Source organism: Nematolebias whitei, chromosome 3 (assembly GCF_014905685.2).
Source record: "Nematolebias whitei isolate Nwh7 chromosome 3, NemWhi1, whole genome shotgun sequence".
Classification (NCBI taxonomy): domain Eukaryota; kingdom Metazoa; phylum Chordata; class Actinopteri; order Cyprinodontiformes; family Rivulidae; genus Nematolebias; species Nematolebias whitei.
This window is the reverse complement of record NC_056500.1, coordinates 48,003,118-48,017,949: the sequence shown is the minus strand read 5'-3', so window position 1 is coordinate 48,017,949 and position 14,832 is coordinate 48,003,118.

Sequence of the window (14,832 nt, the reverse complement as noted above, 5' to 3'; positions counted from 1 at the left end):
AAATAGGATGGCTAAAAGGAAAAGGTAACAAAAAAACAAAAAACAGCAAGATTCTAAGGCGAATGTAGAAAACTAAAAACAGGAACATGTCTGCATTGGTCCCTGCCAGGAGTCCAACAGATTCTTAAAGCCACTTAGAGAGGTCAAGGTCGAGAGCTTCAAATCTTTTTGTAAGATATTCCAGGAAACAGGAGCGGAGTAGGAGAAGGCCCTTTTGCCTCGTTCAGTCCTCATTGAGGGAACACTGCAGGTAATAATGTCCTGAGAGCGCATGCTGTAGCTGCACTCACGCAGAGACATGTAGGAGATGTAAGAAGGCAGCAGACCAAGAAGTGATTTAACGATGAAAATGTACCAGTGAGAGAGTCTACGTGAAGTTAATGATGTCCAGTTAACCAGTGAATACAGGGTGCAGTGGTGGGTACGATAATCACAGCCAGTTATGAATCTTAGTGCAACATTATAGACAGCATCCAACATCTGCAGGGTTCTTGTAGGAGTGTTTATGTAAATAATGTCACCATAATCAATTGAGGGAAGGAAAGTCACAGATACAAGGCATTTTCTAGCATTCAGGGTTAGACAGGATTTGTTTCTGAAAAAGAAACCCAGTTTAACTTTCAGTTTCTTTACCAAGTTTTCCACATGGAGCTTAAAAGAGAGATGTGAGTCGACCAAGATACCCAAATATTTATAGGAATCAACAAACTCAATGGGGACATCATTTGAGGATAAAATCGGAGGAAGAACTGCTGGGACCAACTTCCTATTTGAAAAAAGCATCCCTTTGGTTTTGTTGGCATTTAGGACAAGTTTGAGGTGGAACAAATCTGTCTGGATGTAGTTGAATGCAGAATTCAAAAGCTGGAAAGCCTTAGCAACAGTTTTAGCTCGACAATAAACAACTGTGTCATCAGCATAGAAATGTATGGATGCATTAGGGATGTTTTTACCTACATTATGTATGTAGATTGTAAAGAGGGTGGGTCCTAAGACTGAGCCTTGTGGTACACCATTGTTGACTGTTAAATAACTGGAGGAAGTACCATTATGTTGAACACATTGCCTCCGGTCTGAAAGATAGTTAGAGAACCAACCAATGGTGTGTTCTGAGAAACCAATTTCTGAGAGTTTATGACACAAGATGTTATGATCCACAGTGTCAAAAGCTTTAGACAGGTCTAAGAAAAGTGCAGCACAATAATCCTTAGCATCCAGTGCTTCAACAACGTCATTAAGAACCTTCAGTGAAGCAGTGGTTGTGCTGTGTTGTTTCCTGAAACCAGATTGATGTGGAGATAAGATGTTAAATGAGTCCAGGTAATTTTTGATTTGAGAGTTTATCAGTTTTTCTAGAACCTTGGCTAAAATGCAGAGTTTAGAGATTGGTCGATAGTTGTTCAGTGAGGTGGGGTCACCTCCCTTCAGCAAAGGAAGAACAAAGGCTGTTTTCCAAGTGTCTGGGATGGAGTTTTGTCTTATGGAGAGATTGAAGATATGGGTCACAGGGACTGTGATGATATGAGCAGCCAGCCTTAAAAAATAAGGTGGAAGTTCATCTGGACCTGCAGATTTTTTAGGGTCAAGATCTTAACAGTTTATTAACCTCACTGACTGAGAATGGAGAAAAGGAGAAGCAGTGATTAACTGAGGATTGACTTGTAGTAGGGATTTGATTTGTAGAAGTTTGGTTATTAGGGAAAATGGCTGATTTTCTGTTAGTAACTGTGTCAAATAAAGAACTAGAAGCAACAAAGTGTTTGTTGAAACAGTTCAGGATCTCGTGCTTATTTGACACAGGAACAGAGTTAATGAGAAGTTGTGATGGGAGGTCAGATGATTGGGGGGTGCCTGAGAGAGATTTGATGGTTTTCCAGAATCTGTTAGGGTCATTTAGATTTTTGGAGGTCTGAGATAAGAAATAGTTGCGTTTTGCTGCTTTGACAGCAGTTGTACATTTATTCCTCATCTGTCAAAAACTCAACCAATCAGTGTCTGAGTCAGATTTTCTCGCTGCAGCCCAAAGATGATCTCTCCTGTGCAGGAGGTCAGCTAGCTCTGGAGTAAACCAGGGGCTGTCTCGTCCCTTTATTCTGAATTGACGAAAAGGAGCATGTTTGTTCACGAAAAAAATGAAACTATTATGAAAATAGTTCCAAGCGGAGTTCACGTCATCAGTTAACAGAATATGATGCCAGTCAAAGTGAGACAGATCCCAGAGGAATGACTGTTCACAAAAACGTTTCAGATCCCTTTTTTGAATTAATCTGGGTTTAGAAGGTGGAAGTTTAATATCTCTCAAAGCAGCTGTCACACAATGATCACTCAAAATATCAGCGAATACACCTGTACCAGGGAATTTGTGAGGCATATTAGTTAGAAACAGGTCTAAGATGGAAGATTTTTCAGGACGGTTTTTATTTAATCTAGTGGGAGAGTCGATCAATTGGGTTAGATTGAGAGACAGGCAGCATTCCTTGAATTTATCACAGAGGGGGGTCGACTTACACCAATAAATGTTGAGGTCTCCAGCCAAAAGGATCTCTTTGAATTTTAAATTACCAAGAAATTCCTTCAGTGCAGACAGAGCCTCAGGTGATGCTGAGGGGGGGGCGGTAGCAGCAGACTATAGTTAAGATCTGACCTCCATTCAAGGTGATGTTTACAGATAAGGCCTCAAACTGGTTTGGAATTGTTTTAGAAGACACAAGACTAGCAATCAAAGAATCTTTGATGTAAACAGCGACCCCCCCTTTTTTTGACGATCACAGCGGTAGATGTTAAATCCATTGATTGCCAGGTCATTATTCATTACAGATTTGTTGATCCAGGTTTCAGAGATAAAGATAACATCTGCCCCAGAAGAACTGATCAGAATTTTCAAAGCATCAAGTTTTTTCAGAAGGCTACGAGCGTTTACATGCAGAAAATGAAGCCCAGACACGTTCTTAAAGTCATTTGGTGTGCTGTAATTAGTGGGGGGTCCAGGGTTGGGCTGAATCCCTGAGAGCAGTAACAACATTATTATCAGACATTTTCTTGAGTTTTTTGTGACTGATGTGTAATTGCAGGAGTTAACAGTGTGACAATTAGCCCCCATAATTGAACCATGAGAAACATTAATGAAGATGTGATCATTCAGAACCCAAAAACAGTGAAAGTTGCAGTGATGGACAGATTCAGGTGTATTAACAAGATTCAGTGACTCCAGATAGTCTGAGAACTGAAAATAGTGACAATAATATGAATGATGCAGAAAAGTTTCAGACCATAAAACGTCACAGTTCAAATGGGCAAACAAACCCGACGAGGTGGCCCAACTGCAGTTTGAGTTGGGCTGAGGGGGGCTCCGGCCCCCCAGTGAAGATGGATGGATGCTCCCATGGGAAACAGAAGCTGGGTCCAGAATCAACAGGCCGAAACAGAAACAGATAATTTGCAGCAAATAGCAGAGCGAGCTGCCAGAAAATCCTCCTGAAGTGAAAGGCATGATCCAAGCTCGTTTCAGGTCAACAGGGGCCAACAGCGTGATCCGGAATAAAATTAATTATTATCCAGGTGAGTTTGGATTGAGGCCTGCAGCAACTCCGATACAAACTCCGAACTTCTCTCGAGCACCACGCAGCCCTGCTCCCCTGCTTCTCTGCATGACACCTCCGCACCCGACAGCACGAGAGGCACCCCCGGTGAAAAACAAGACTGACCGGAGAGGCTTAAGTCGACACTGGTCCGGTCCGATTCTGCTCCAGTCCGGCTCCGGCGCTCCACAGCACGAGAGACGAAGAGGCTGAAGATATCCCTGGCCCGGTTCTGCTCCGGTCCGGCGGCGCTTCAAAGCACCGGAGCGTCTCCTCCAGGTGAACACAGCGATTCCACGGAGGTGGACAGTCCTTCGGTGAAAGTAATGGGCTGCTCACTGAAGTCGAGACCGGCTCTGTTGAAGACGAAATCCCCATAGCCACCTCGGTTCGGTTCTGGTCCAATTCGAGGGTCACAGGTACACTTCCCCCACACCTATGAAGACACCACGAGGGCCAGTCCAGCAGAAAACCAGCGAAATACCATCTGGCGATTTTTGTCGGAACCAGGTAGAACCACAAAGGTCCAGATAAGAGTTTGTTGAGGTCCAGAGAGAGAGAGAAAAAACACTGGACCTTCGTGCAACGACTCCCCGGCTCGAGGGGTCACCTGGCCGGCAGGGTGCGCTCAGAGTGACCGGTGGGGTGGGAGCGGCCGGTCCTAGACCAAAATATATTTTTGGACAGTCCCGTCCGGCTCTCTGAGTCACTGAACACCGAATTCGGTTGGAAGGAGGACCAACTTTAGTCCGGTTCGAAAAAATGGGTCCGTTTGATGATAAAAGACTGCAGAGAAGCCGGAGGGAGCTGCCGTCCATCAGCTCGCCGGAAGTGAAGTGATTGTACAATGTATCCACTAGAGGGCGCATGAAGACTACTTTCAAGTCATGGCCGTTCACTTAAGTTTAACTTTAACGTTCATCACAGATGAAGCAGGGAGCAATACTGTGTAGCATTTTGTGATGAACAGATCATGGTAAGTTTATTTGAACTGATCTGTAAAACAAATCAACAATAATAAATTCTCGTCAATCCTCCAATCCACTTGTCATTAGCTACGTGCCTCTCAGGTTAGCAAGCTAACATTTAGATCAGTGGTTCCCAACCTATTTTCCTCAAAGACCCTCCTTCTATCTGAGACCCCCAATCCCTCGCTACTCCCCTCTCCCAAAAGACTCATTCAGATTAATCTCTGTATCAAAGTGATAAAAGAATAAAGTAAATATTATAATCAATATTATATGTAAAAGTAGTTAAATATAGAATAAAGTAAATAATAAAAAAATAAAGTAAATCATTACAAGCTTGTATTTGCAAAAGGTATAAAATGGTAGTTGTACAACATGAATAACTACAAGAACACTATTTTGAGAATTACTCTAATAACTTTTCTTTAAAAAAAAACTAACAACAGTGTATCCTGATGCATGCTCAATAATCCAGGTAGAAAAATCCAACAAAGTTCAATCTGGTCCTCTGGACATTCAAAAAAAACAAAAACAAAAACTCCTCTCTCAAACCATCAAAAGATGGTTTGAGAGAGGAGTAAAGGAGGCCATCTTTGTGAAAAGAAACCGTCCATCATTAAACAGGGGTGGAGGCCTCCAGGTTCAACTGTCCCCCTCTTACAATGCTGTGATTGCTAGTATCACTCAGCCCTCTGTGAATAGTAAACAGCCATCAGTGTGCTAATGACCCATTGTTAGGCTGATGGTCCTTCTTGAGCATGTGATCAGCTGGTTTTGGGTGTCAGCAGCAAACTGGTTGATCCACTCTGAGATGGTGCTATTTAAGAGACTGAGCTGAAAACAGCACCTCAGACTGAGGAAGTCTCTTGGATGAGAGACGAAACGTTTCTAGATTTTTTTGCTTTGTTTTTTGTTTTTTTGAATGTCCAGAGGACCAGATTGAACTTTGTTGGATAACAACAGTGTAATGTTAAAAACAGTCTTAAAAAATGAAAAATTGTAGTTTTGTCAAGATATCTTCCTGATCCTATCATGCAACTGATTTTTGCAATTTTCAGCCATTTTATCTGTTCTGTCCTTGACAGTGTTGTTAGAGAGTGGGACAGTTCTATTTCGTATAGGCTTTGCCCTTTAAGACCTTCGCTAGTGGGTTTTATCCCGTCACGCGAAGCGTAGCACTGAAAATTTTAGTCCACGCCCACCTGTTGTGTGGGCTTCACCTGGTCCGTATAAATTACGTTGAGAGCGGGTAATCGGCTCCCATTTTTCTTCAGCAAGCAACCAGCACTGATTTTCACAAGAACGCGATGTCCAGCACCATCCACCTGTGCCCGTCCTGCAAGACCGGCTACATTAGCCTTAGCAATTAAAAGTGAACACTCAAAAGATGCTTCTGTGACTCTTTGCAAATCACTAACTGCTCTTTCAAAGGCTTTTCTGATGTCAAGGGACCTTTGTGACAGTACTGCTTCTGAAAGTAGTCCTGACTTTCACCAATTTTAATAAAAATGTCTGTTCTAAATAGGGGAAAATGTACTTATGTTGTCAGAAAAATGACTCCTCTGTGTGTTTTTACACATTTAAACATTCACAACTGCATGTGCTTATGTTTATGTTATATATTTAATAAAACGTGAGCTTAACCAAGAGCATAGATAACTTCATGCCTCTTTTCAGGCAGCCACAGTGCCAACTGAGAGCTGGACGCACAGTATTGACGTCATAACAAAACGCTCTTAAAGTGACAGTACAGATTTTAGTCCATCCATCCATTTTCTTTACCCGTTTATTCCATTTTGGGTCACGGGGGTCGCTGGTGCCCATGTCCAGCAATCACTGTGCGAGGGGCGGGGTACACCCTGGACGGGTCGCAAGTCCATCACAGGGCCACATAGAGACAAACGAGACAAACAACCATTCACTCTCTCACTCACACCTAGGGACAATTTAGAGTTACCAATCAGCCTAACATGCATGTTTTTTGGACTGTGGGAGGAAACCGGAGTACCCGGAGAAAACCCACGCATGCACGGAGAGAACATGCAAACTCCACCCAGAAAGGCCCCTGGACCGGGGTTTGAACCAGGGACCTGCTCGCTGAGAGGCAGCAGCTCTACCAGTTGCGCCACTGTGCTGCCCACAGATTTTAGTCTTTAACGTAATACATTATAGAAAACTCTTCAAACATAACCAAAATGAGGGTTCTTCAGTGTTAATCAGGATTTGGTGACATTTCAAACATTATAATTAAAAATAAAAGCATATTTTCTAAAGTTGTTACACAGACAATAAACTGATATTTTTACTACCTCTAAGCAGCAGACATATTACGCGACCCCCCCCCCCCCCCCCACACACACACACACACACACCTGCTCTCTAGAGCGCCCCACCCCATGGGGGTCGCCCCCATCCACCCCCCAGGTTGGGAATCACTTGTTTACATAACCTAGCATAGACTACTACCTTATAAACCTTTATCCAGAACAAAAAGTCCAACGTAGAGGTAAATGTGTTAGTAACATAATCTTTGTCGTCCTTAATGAAATGCATTGTTTATCTGAATTCTTTACTTCTCTGCAAAGAAAAAAATAAACTGCAGTTAACACTAATTAGGTTTTCATCATACATGACTGACTGTTTAAACGATGAACATGGAAGGGTGTTTCTTTGTTTATTTTATATTTTTGTAACATGCTTGATAACTTTATGATGAACAGTAAAGGATAGAAAATGTAAATACACGTTCAGAAGGCTGTTTTAATGACCAGTGCTCCACTTGTAAACCTAAAGTGGGACTACATATAGTGTGGATCTGATAAGCCTAGCTTCATGGTTGCTAACAGCTGCATTAAATTAACAAGCCCCACTCCACATGCTGTTTACTTAGATTCTTGAGGAAGGACAAAGCTCAAAATTTTTCTGCCATTATATAGCTTATCGGCAGTCGTCTTCCTCTCCGGTATCATAATATGGTATGGTATGATATCCAAAATTTCCATATCTAATGTAGGTCAAAACATTCCTGACGCATACTTGCATCTCTATGCCGATGACACTGTTGACTATCACCGAGCTAACACAGTTGCCAAGTCCAAAAAAGTTCAATCTGGTCCTCTGGACATTCAAAAAAACAAAAAACAAAACAAAGCAAAAAAATCTAGAAACGTTTCATCTCTCATCCAAGAGACTTCCTCAGTCTGAGGTGCTGTTTTCAGCTCAGTCTCTTGGATGAGAGACGAAACGTTTCTAGATTTTTTTGCTTTGTTTTGTTTTTTTGAATGGCCAGAGGACCAGATTGAACTTTTTTGGATTTTTCTACCTGGATTATTGAGCATGCATCAGGACAGTTGCCAAGGTTTTCCAGAATCTCCAGTCTGCATTTGACATCATTCAGTCAGACTTATTCCATCTCAAGATGGCGCTAAATGCTGATAAAACCAAAATAATGTTGTTTTCCAACAGAAAGTTGGTGCCAGCAACTCTTCTGCCCATCTCATCTATGCTCCTATTGAGTTTGTAGATTATTACAAATACTTGGGAATTTTGGTTGATGCACATCTCTTTTAAACCACACATCGAAAACTTGATAAAGAAACTGAAATTAAAACTGGGTTTCTTTTTCATAAATAGATCCTCCGAATGCCAGGAAACACCTTGTAACCACTACCTTCATACCGGCCATTGACTATGGTGACATTATTTACATGAATGCTCCTGCCAGCTGCTTGCAGATGTTGGATGCTGTCTACCATGGTGCGCTAAGATTCATAACTGGTTGTAACTACTGTACCATCATTGCACTCTGTACTCAATGGTCAGTTGGTCATCATTATCTACATGCAGGCTCTCACACTGGTTAATCTTCGTCTACAAATCCCTCCTTGGTCTGATACCTTCTTTTATCTCCTCCCACTTGTCATGCCATCAGTGCAGTTACAGCATGCGCTCTCAGGCCATCATCACCTGCAGCGTTCCCTTAGTACGAACTGAACTTGGCAAAAAGGCCTTTTCCTCCTCTGCTCCTGTAACCTGGAACACCTTACAACAGGAACTGAAGCTGTCCACTTTACAGGGGTTAGGGTTTATCTTGTTTTTAGTATTTTACCTTGTTTCACGGCACTCTGATTTATTATTTTATAACACTACTTTGATTTTTAACTGCATTTTTACAGTAGTTTATTGTTGTTTATTGTTATTGTTGTCTGTACTTTATATGTTCTGTGTGGAACAGTCTCTCTTGTAAATGAGTCCTCGTGACTCAGTGAGACTAGCCTGCATAAATAAAGGTTGAATGAATGAATATCGGCTGGGCTCTACTAAATACCTGACACTGGGGAGTGTAGCTGAAGAATGGAGGGGTGGAACTGACTTGACTACTGGTATTTAACTTTCAGTAGAGACCCATTACTCTCAGATTTTATAGCCCAATGTGAGCGATCCTGCCTGTCACTTGGTAGACTGTGGTTCGATTCCCAGTGAGCGAGCCCTGTTTACATTACTTATTATTTTACTCTAACCAAAATATGTAGGATTGAGGTAGATGGCAACTGTAATATTTCTATAATGTTTAAATGGATCTCTAATACAATAGGGCATGTTTAATAATTTCAGTAACTCATAATTTATACTGACTCAATAAATAATAAATCAATGTGTCTGATTTATTTTTTTATTTTTATTTAAAGGACATGTCTTCTGTTGTGTTGTAAGTCACATGACTGCATGACTCAGAAGTGAATCAAACGCTCCAAAGAGACTAATAAATAGTGCGGGCAGAACCCTTGAAGAGGGAACAGCCAAAGAAAAAGAAGAAGGATGTTTAAAGACGTGCAGTGCTCCTTTTAGCTTAGTTTCTGCTTTTTTACCTGGCGAACATAATGAGTGTTTATTTTTATTTTATTTTACCAGTTACCAGTTATTTTACCAGTCTGATGGTGCTCAGTTGGTTTCTGGAGTCCACAACAAAAAGAAACCATCCAGAGGATTTTACTACCTGGATTATTCATCATCATCACCTTTATTAAAGACACAAGTAGGTCCACATAAAAAAGTAATAAAAAACGAATAAATAATATATAAAGATAGAAATCACAAATATAAGTCATAGATTTACAAAAAGGCTAAAACGCCAATGGTTCCACATTCTGGACTTAAACCTGACTGAGCTTTGTGCAGTATCTGTTAGTATCAGGATGTTATTTGTAGAATCATGTAATCGCCACATAAATCTGTACATAAGGTTATTATGCAACATAAAAAGTGACACCAACAAATAACTGATTAACACTGAGCATGTATCAGGATGTTTTGAACCACTTTGGCCATGACTGCCTCAAATGTGTTGGTATCAAACTGGTTGACCCACTATGTGAAAGTGCTGTTTATAAGACTGAGTTTGTTGTGGCTCCTCGGACTCGTGAAGTCTTTTGAAAGACAAAAGGCTTCAACAAAAAGAAACCGTCCAGAGGACCTGATTGTTGAGCTGCCAAACCTCCTCCTGACAGAGACATTTATGACACACTTTGAATATGACACCTCAAAATATCATCATCTAGCAAATAATGCTATCTTTAAGTTTGACCAAAACAAACTGTTGTTTTTCACAAGATATCTAAAACAATCATTTTTTATTGTTTTGTTACATTTTTTTGTTTAGTTTGTTGGGGGTGGGGGGTATAATGAGGGATAATTTGTTCTCTGGTATTTATATTTATTTTATTTTTAAGGGCATCATTTCTAAGAGATAAACTAGGCTTTGCACAGAGCAGTCCTATGAAACTGGACTAGACATACTATATAGTTATAACAAGGACTGGCAGGTCCATCCATGTTCCATTCAGAGGTCTGTTCAGTGTCACGTGGTCTACATTTACCTCCAAGTGTGTGCATTCTACATGCACGCTGGGAAAAGACATGTTCAGGTGTAAAACTGTTCCTGTGACTGCATCAGCTGAACGCATCAGCAAAGCAGGCTCAGACCGGCTCCAGCAAGTAGACGCATCCATGGACGCAGAACAGGAGGAGCTGTAATAATGTCTATAAAGACGCAGGTTCCCAACATGAAATCTGCACAATGAAGGCAATGAACTGAACAGAGCCCACAGCACCAGATCTGGCTAACAGAACCGGGCCACACAACAGTTATATTTAATAAATACATCTCGTGTAGATTCGATGAGCTCCACTCCAGGTACGCACCTTCAGGAGGTTCGGTTCGGTTATTTAGACGGTTGTGGAACCGAACACCTTTTTATGCGTCATATTCCGTTTATTTCCCGAAGGCGTCCTGTCGTCGCGCCACTCCAACCATCAGGCCGGTGTGCGGGGCTGGAGGCGGCTCAGCCGACCACCCCTTCCCGCTTCAGATGGTCCGGTCCTGCCGCTGCAGCTGGAGGAGCTGGTTCCAGTTCAGCTCGAGCATCAACCCCAGTGCGATTCTTCAGCTGCTTCTGTTACAGCAGAAGTTGGATAAAATGATGCTAAAAGCTGATGTTTCATTATTTCCCCAGCTGGCAGGACGGAGCTGTGGGAAATCCATCCAGGGACTGTAGAGAAAAAGATGACCCCCTGAAGTTAGGGACCGTGGAACAATGACAAGCGTCTAATTTAAAGTGAAACACAGTTCAAAGGATGGACATTCCACACTTTCATTCTGTAATAAAAACAGATATTTTAGGATAGATAATAATATTAACTTAGGCTTTTTAACTCATGCAACATGATCTGACTTTTAAATGATCAAATTAGGATTTTACTGCAAAAAACAAATTAAGTGAATAAAATAAGCATGACATCTAATCAAAAAGCTAGTTTTGGTAACCACTAATGTCCCAACTAAAAATTTTGCTTTGTTAACATTAAACCGCTAAACAGATTAAAAGATAAATATATATATATATATCGGAAGCTAACGCTAAAGCGCTAAAACTGTAAGACTGTCTGTAATGTGACAACACTGTAAGTGAACACAACTCAAAACAGTTCATAAATCACAAGTAAAGCATCCATGTCCCATTCAGAGGTGAGCTTTCAGAAATGAATCCCATCCATCAGAACCAAAGAGGTGGAGTAGAATTTTGCTGGGCTCAAGCAGAGTACAGTAGTCCCTCGCTACTTCATGGTTCGTTTATCGTGGACTCGCTCTATTGTGGCTTTTCAAAATAAGATTGATGCACTATCGGCATGGAATTTTTATTTAAAATAAATTATTTAGCACCTGCTGCACCTTTGTAATAATATTTATGTGTTGTGTATTGTCATCATTTTATGTTGGCGAAATTGAATCTCTGCATTTAACCCATCCACCCCCAGGTGGAGCAGTGGGCAGCTATTAAAAGCCTCAGGGAGCAATTAGGGATGATCCTGTTCAGAGACTGTTCAGATGTGCAATGACTGGGGATCCAACCTGGGAGTTTTGGGTTCCAAGTCGGCTGCCCTGCCTCTACCCCAACCCAGAGCTGCAGAAAAAGTTTCCTCCTGCACCTTTGTGCAGCCCATACTGCAGGATAAGCTTCCTGGTGCAGCTGATCAGCTGTTCTCTGTGCAGAGCAGTGAAGTGGACGTGGCCAAGAGCGCTTGCAGGTGGCAAATAGTAGATGAGGCAGGGAGCTGAAATCATGACATTCTGTGCTCTTTTAGAGCGTTTAGAGTTTAGAAACATTGTTTAGAATATTCTGATGCATGCTCAATAATCCAGGTAGAAAAATCTAAAAAAGTTCAATCTGGTCCACTGGACATTAAAAAAAAAAAAAAAAACCCTAAACAAAGCAAAAAAATCCAGATACGTTTCGTCTCTCATCCGAAAGACTTCCTCAGTCTGAGGTGCTGTATTCAGCTCAGTCTCTTAAATAGCACCTTCTCAGATGGATCAACCAGTTTGCTGCTGACAACCAAAACCAGCTGCTCACATGGTCAAGAAGGACTATCAGCCTAACAATGGATCATTAGCACACTGATGGCTGTTTACTATTCACAGGGGGTTGAGTGATACTAGCAATAACAGCATTGTAAGAGGGGGACAATTGAACACGGAGGCCTCCACCCCTGTTTAACGATGGACGGTTTCTTTTCACAAAGATGGCCTCCTTTACTCCTCTCTCAAACCATTGTTCCTCTCTGTCCAGGATGTGAACATCTTCATCCCTGAAAGAGTGACCGCTGGCCTGGAGATGAGTGTAGACCGCAGAGTCCTGGCCTGATGATGTTGATCTTCTGTGCTGGGCCATCCTTTGGCCAGTGGCTGTTTAGTTTCCCCAATGTAAGACTGATCACAGCCCTCCTGACACTGAACAGCATACACAACATTACTCTGTTTGTGCCGGGGGACTGGATCTTTGGGATGAACCAGTCTTTGCCGTAATGTATATTGAGGTTTAAAAGCCACTGGGACGTTATGTTTAGAAAATAAACGTCTCAGTTTCTCTGAAACTCCCTCAACATATGGAATGACAAAGAAAGGTGCACAGTGATTTGGAACCAGAAAGACTATCATGAGAATGTTATGACACTCCTTAGTGACTTAAATTAACCTCTGAAAAGAGATCCAGGAAGTGGTTACAAGAAGAAGTTAATAGATTGCCTGAAAAAATTGGAGCAGGACAAGGCTATTGACCGTATTCTGTACCACAGACTGTACCCAGGGGAGGCCACACCTAGTCTGTATGGTTTACCTAAAATCCACAAACAAGGTGTACCTTCAAGACCTATTGTTAGCATGATTAACTCTGTCACTTACAATGTTTCCAAATATCTGGCGTCTGTACTCATCCCTTTAGTTGGCAGCTCAGAACACCACATACAGAACACTATGGACTTTGTGGATAAGGTGAGGGATGTCATCATGGAGACTGATGGTCTCTTTTGATGTCACATCACTCTTTACGTGCATTCCTGTTGATGATGCAGTAGAGGTGGTCAGTTTAAGATTAAAATCAGACACCACTCTGAGCAGCAGGACCACGCTTTCCACAGAACAACTGTGTCAACTCTTGAAACTGTGCCTGCAGTCAACCTACTTCACATATGGGGAGCAATATTATAGGCAGAAACATGGGTGTGCTATGGGGTCTCCAGTTTCTCCTATTGTTGCCAACCTGTACATGGAGGAGGTAGAAAAGAGAGCCTTGACGTCCTTTTCAGGGACACCACCAAGTCATTGGTTCAGGTATGTTGACGACACATGGGTTAAAATCAAATCTCAGGAAGTCCAACATTTTACTGACCACATGAACTCTGTGGATAAATACATCAAGTTCACACGAGAAGATGTAAAAAATGGCAGGTTGGCTTTCTTGGACTGTGAGGTCTCAGTTTCTGATAGAGGACATTTGCAAACTGAGGTGTACCGCAAACCCACCCACACAGACCAGTATATGCAGTTTGACTCCCATCACCCTTTGGAGCACAAGTTAGGAGTCATCAGGACTCTGTATCACAGAGCAGACAGCATCCCCACTAGCTCGGGAGCCAGGCAGAAGAAGAAATCCTACACAAAACAGGCTCTACAGCAATGCAGATATCCTAACTGGGCCTTCCTGAAAGCAGAGAAGAAACCCAAACAGGACTCCAGTCAGCCAACAGGTGAAAAGGAGGAACCCAGACCCAGACCAGTGGTCATTCCATATGTTGAGGGAGTATCAGAGAAACTGAGACGTTTATTTTCTAAACATAACGTCCCAGTGGCTTTTAAACCCCAAAATACATTATGGCAAAGACTGGTTCATCCCAAAGATCCAGTCCCCCGGCACAAACAGAGTAATATTGTGTATGCTGTTCAGTGTCAGGAGGGTGATCAGTCTTACATCGGGGAAACTAAACAGCCACTGGCCAAAAGGATGGACCAGCACAGAAGATCAACATCATCAGGCCAGGACTCTGCGGTCTACAATCATCTCCAGGCCAGCGGTCACTCTTTCAGGGATGAAGATGTTCACATCCTGGACAGAGAGGAACGATGGTTTGAGAGAGGAGTAAAGGAGGCCATCTTTGTGAAAAGAAACTGTCCATCATTAAACAGGGGTGGAGGCCTCCGGGTTCAACTGTCCCTCTCTTACAATGCTGTTATTGCTAGTATCACTCAGCCCTCTGTGAATAGTAAACAGCCATCAGTGTGCTAATGATCCATTGTTAGGCTGATGGTCCTTCTTGATCATGTGAGCAGCTGGTTTTGGTTGTCAGCAGCAAACTGGTTGATCCACTCTGAGAAGGTGCTATTTAAGAGACTGAGCTGAATACAGCTCCTCAGACTGAGGAAGTCTTTCGGATGAGAGACAAAACGTCTCTAC